Source organism: Telmatherina bonti (assembly GCF_933228915.1).
Source record: "Telmatherina bonti genome assembly, chromosome: 2".
In the NCBI taxonomy this organism is placed as follows: domain Eukaryota; kingdom Metazoa; phylum Chordata; class Actinopteri; order Atheriniformes; family Telmatherinidae; genus Telmatherina; species Telmatherina bonti.
In genome coordinates this window covers 39,827,172-39,832,847 of record NC_136620.1, presented here as the reverse complement: position 1 = coordinate 39,832,847, position 5,676 = coordinate 39,827,172, and positions in this window count along the sequence as shown.

Sequence of the window (5,676 nt, the reverse complement as noted above, 5' to 3'; positions counted from 1 at the left end):
CTGTTTTTGCCTCCCACACACACCACCTCCTCTGTGGGATCGTTGCAAGCCTTCATGGACCTCTCGTTCCCTGTGTGAATTATTAACTATGGCTCAACACGCCCAGACAGGCCGGCGGAGAAGAGAGCATTCCTCACACACTCGGCTTAAAAGAAGAGAACTTGAGTTTTTTACGTCAAGCGCATGTTAAATCTGCAGGGCGTTTCCGCTCCGGCTGTGTTTGCTCGTTCACGTTTCACAGCCTTGTCTAATGCATTGTTTTAATAAAAGCCATAAAAGCAGAGTGAAATCAGTGAAGGTCAGGATATGTGTTCACATGCATGTGGCTGTGTGTGGTGGGGGGGATTATCCTGTTACTGTTACATCGCTTTAAAGCAGCAGGCTCCGATTTCATTAAGCTTATCCAGCCATAGAGTCTCAGCATGATAAGGAAGAGGCTGAATGAGTCGGTGATCTTCTTTACTGCTTCCTGTCATGCGATTTTAACTCAGACTTCACAGTGTGTGATAGCAGAAGCCCAGCTCAGTTTTCAGGCGAAGAAATGAAAATGGAGGTTGGAAGAGGTGGCATATCAACTCCCCCATGGGGCTGTTGTCTTCATCACATGCACACATTTCTTTTGGCATCACACAAAGCAGCAGTTTGAATGATTCTCTTTAATGGAAAGGGAAACTGTTGTGTGAGCAACATGATTCAAAGAAGCAACAAGACATGTAAGAGGAGACGAGGCAACGTGTGCGTCTCCAACGGCGTCTGTGCTGCGTTGGCCGCAAACGCTGCGGTTATTCCGTCACAGCAAGCTTCCGGTTCAACGTTTGATCAGCTGATCATTATGGATCTCCGCTTCCTTTCAGCGTGTCGCTTCAAACTGAAACAGGCATCGCCGTGCTTCTTCATGGTCGCCTTGAGGTGGCTAAAGGTTTTTCCCTTTGAGATCTCTCTGTAACGGTCGACGTCAGTGGATGTTTAGAAGAGAAAACAAGTCGTGGGAGAGCTTTGGATTCTCAGGAGATGTTGTTTATTTTCCATTTTCCTGGAGTTTCTGGAGACGGATTGTGGTTCATGTGCACCTGGATGTCAGACTGCCACTCTCTGGATGAATTGATGTAGATTTAGAACAACCTGGAGGGAGGTACACCTGGCTCCATGTGAGCAGTTTTTACCTGCTGCCACTGGAATCACGTCTCATAATTGTGCGACCTTTCTGAAAATGAAAAAGCTTCTCCTAACACTTGAAGCTCCTTGATTTATTTCTCTGTTTTCATCTGGTTGTTTCTGCTCGTTCAGGAAATATGTATAATGTTTCTTATTTTTGGAAAATATTTCTAATCAAGCATTTTCTAAAAATGTGAAAGACGTAGACAATGAATGACCAAGTTCGATCAGCGGCCTTTCTGTGTGTGTATGGGTTCTCTCCAGATACTTCGTCCCACCATCTAAAGACATTAATGGCGGGTTATTGATTACTCTATATTGTCCCAAGGAGCAAGTGTGAGTGTTAATGTTTGACTGTCTACCTGTGTGGCCCTACGATGGACTGGTGACCTGTCCAGGCTGTACCTGCCTCTCACCCGATGATTGCTGGGATAGACTCCAGCTCCCCACCACCCTTATTTGAACACGTGGTTAAGAAAATGAATGAATGAATATCGCAGATGGATTCTGAGCGAAACTGTCTGTTTAGGATGAGTCAGTATAGTTTTAAAATCTGTCCTGTGTCTGACTGGAAACCAGGTGTTTAACTGGTCTGATTTGTGGAGATTGCTGCTTGGTAAATCCATAGTGATGGCGTTAAGGGTCCTCTGCCTCGTCTGGTGTTCATACTGCGTCCATTGTTGCAGTGGATTTCTGCAGTATACTTGCATAAGACACAATAAAAACCCAAAACAGCCATAGTTTGGTCTCCATGTTTAACTGGCAGGTGGAGGAAACAGAGTTTTCTTCTTCACGCCGGTCTGGTCCTCTCTTCTGCTAAATACGAGTGCAGCGCCGCCTCTGGTGGGAATGGGGAGATATTATTCTAATGGTTTGGCTGGTTTGACCAAAGTGCAGCGTGAACACGGTTTCGGTCCGCATGGATACACCCCCCTACAGCCGAGTCCCCAACCGGACCGAGTCTAGCAGGCTATCCTGATGGAAATGGACCTCTAGTCCCAGATAAAGCTCCAGCAGCAGCATCTGGATCAGCTGCAGATGTTTAATGCTCTCTTTGGGAAGTCATGTTAAAAGACGGTTACAGGAATCCGGTCTGCAGGAGATAAAAGCATGTACAGCACATGATCATTATTATTATTATTATTATTATTATTATTAGAGGAATTATTCCAATTATTAGAATATCATCAGTGAATTTTTACAGCTGCACTATTAATCATTTGAGCATCTTCACCATACAAGTGTGCAGTAGTCACATCACAGCTCCTGCACTGCAACATGTTCAATATCAAGGGTGACTGGCAAACAAGCCTTGATGGTAAAACAGAGTTCCTGTTGAGGGGGGGAACCTTTTGCTCAGGACCTGGTGCAACAAACGCAAGAAATAAAACATGAAACAAAGGACTGTCAACATTCAGAGGTGGGATCAGCGCAGGTTAAAGGTCAACAAGGCGGTAGCGGTCCTGCAGAACTCGGATCGCAGGGTTAGAAAAAATCTGTCATTTTTTTCCAGCAGCCTCAGAAATTTCTGTAGTTTCTTCTTTAATGAAACAGAAGATTAATTATGTTTCCTATAAATCACTGTGAGCATCCCTGACAAAGTTCTGGGGATTTTTAGAGATATCAAATCTCATCTGTAGTTAATGAATGTGATTAAAAACTTGGTTTTAATTGTTGTGTTATTGGTGAAAAACTTTTTAATTTGATATTATTAAGAATGCAGGAGACCAAACCTGCAGCAGAAAGAGAGAAAATATCTGTTTTTGTTTTCAGTGTTTCTTATCCTCTGTTTTTATTTCCTCTGTTGCTCCTGCTGGTTACTTTGCCTCCGGCTAGACGTTATTGAAGGTAGACAGCTTATCATGATGAGTGACAAACGCTGGAGCAGAAACTTGACCATCTGAGGGGGAGGATGGGACTATATATACACGTCCTCCTTCAAAGTGAAAAGTTGTGAATCACACATTGAAAGAAGCTCCTTCTGGCACTCAAACGTGCTTCTTATCCAGACGCTTTATTATTTATGTGATATGTTACAAAATAAAAAAAAGAGGGACTTGGGTGATAAAACAGAGCAACATTTGCATGCTTTGATTGGTGTTTTGACTGCAAAGCATAAGTATGCAGATGTAAAGTACAAAGATACGCGACATGATTAGTTTTGTGAATAAGAATGCAGAGATTATGCAAAGTAAATTCAGAAGTAACTTTACTGATGACCCTTGTTTCTAAGCTCATTGTTCAAACTGTACATTTCTTCTTTCGTGAACTTGCTTGTTTGTATTCTTCCGTGATAATTAGAGCCGTAGTGGTTTTCTACCTCGGATAAGCTCTGCAACGTCCAAACAGGATGTTCCTTCTCGGCGCCGTTCAGCTGTGGACGGCAATTGTAGGTTTGGTGTAATTTGATGTGACCCTTCATGATGTGTGCATGGTATAATTTGGCTAAATGAGAAGAAGAGGAAGAGCGTAAGAGGTAAGAAAACCTATGAAGAAACATAGAAAAGTGTTTAATCAGAACAAAGACGAGGTAAAAGACTGATTAGTGGGATTTTTTCTCACAGCTGAAGGAATCTGATGTCATGTTTCATCCCTCGTCTCCCAGACAACTCTGGCAAGCTTTGAACGCTGTTTCATGCTGTTTTCTCTCTGCTTTCTTTTGCCAGAGGTCGAAAAATTCCCACTTCAAAAGGAAAAATGTCTGTCTGCTCACTTATTAGCCACAGTATGCCCATTCAAGTCTTTTCTGTAAAAACACCACGCTGGAAAAGGTTTTGAGATATCCAACAATGAAAATATGTTGTCTGGATGCCAAATATGAAGCAGCTTAGCAGCCGTTTGGCTAGCTTAGCACTCGAGGTGGGCGATTTATATCACCTACAATAGTATCATAAATGTTCCTTTCAAGATATGCAGTTTTACATTTTATAGTATTTATGCAAGGAAAACAAACGGCGCATAGACAGTAAATGAGGGGCATACAAAACACGTCATTTGCCGAATGCGCGCCTTTAGGGACCAATCAGTGGACTGGATTCAGTCATGTGACTGTGCGGTGAGAAACTAAACCAATTAGCAGACAGGACTCGGACACATGACTTAACAGTCTCACATGGCGGAAATATGCAGGAACATTCAGTCTCTCGAGATGATTTAGTGCAAGACTTGGGTCCACATCACTAGCCTGGAAATAGTTCGATTTCTAAAAGACTGATGTTGATAAAATTAACGTTATATACAAGATTTGCCAAAAGATGGTCACAGTTAAGTGCAGTTCAACGACAAATTTGTTCCACCACTTGATAATAAACTATCCAAAAGAGTACGAGGAATATGCACAACTATGGCCAAAGTAAAAACGGGTACTTCTGCACATCACTCCAGACAAAGCCTTGCCCAGTCGTTTAGCAAACACATACCGTATGACAAAGCAAGTAAATTTTTTTTTTTAAGAAAGAAAGGAAAAGAGAAAGAAAACACCTCATAGAGAGAGAGGAAAAGAGAGAGATAGAGAGAAAGAAAAAACAGACATTTGCATAAACGTACGCCCATACGCATTTGTCTATATAGACGCATGTACCTACACATTCACACACATAGACACAAACAGGCCAGTCTTAGATTCTTATTCCCCCTGTGGAGGACTAGTCCATCAAGTGTCAGGAGCACCATAAACTATCAGGTTAAATATTAATGGGAGACAAAGAAAACGAGCTGCTGTTAGAGAAAAAACCTGCAGACGACTCAGTGACTGTGTCACATGCATAACATACAGAGTGGAACGTGTTCAGAGAAGAGTGAGCATACCAATTTGACCCCACCCACATAAAGGCAAAGAGCAGGCCAGGAAGACCCCGAGACCCAGGTAGAGCAAGTAAACATTGGCATGATGTCACCAACACCATCACTAATTTCATTGCCAAGGTAGTGATGGTGATGCATATGGTGGAGAGTGAAAGATTTAGATAACTTGTTAAAGTGCTTGATCCCAGATAAAACATGCAAAGTCGCAAATATTTCGGCCAAACTGCACTGCCAAACTTATACGAATTAACTCGCAAAGTACTCACGGAGGAACTGCAAAATGTGTCGCACTTTTCTACAACCACCGATTTGTGGTCGAGCGGGACCTCCGAGCCCTACCTGTCTTTGATTGCACACTTTCTTGATGAATCTTGACTGCTGAAGAACTACGTCCTACTTTCCGCAGGACCACACAGGCAAATCCATTGCACTTGGTTTGAAAGATACCCTGGCTGCATGGTCAGTAAGGAAAGAACACATGACTTGCATAACGACTGACAGTGGTGCAAACATTGTCAGTGCAATCCGGATCCACAGCTGGACCAGGCCTCCATGTTTTGGGCACAGGCTTCATATTGCAATTGGTGAGTTACCTTTGTAGTTTATTCATTAATTTTAATTTTTGCACAAAATACACACACACACACACAGACATATATGTGTTGTGTGTGTGTGTGTGTGTGTGTGTGTGTGTGTGTGTGTGTGTGTGTGTGTGTG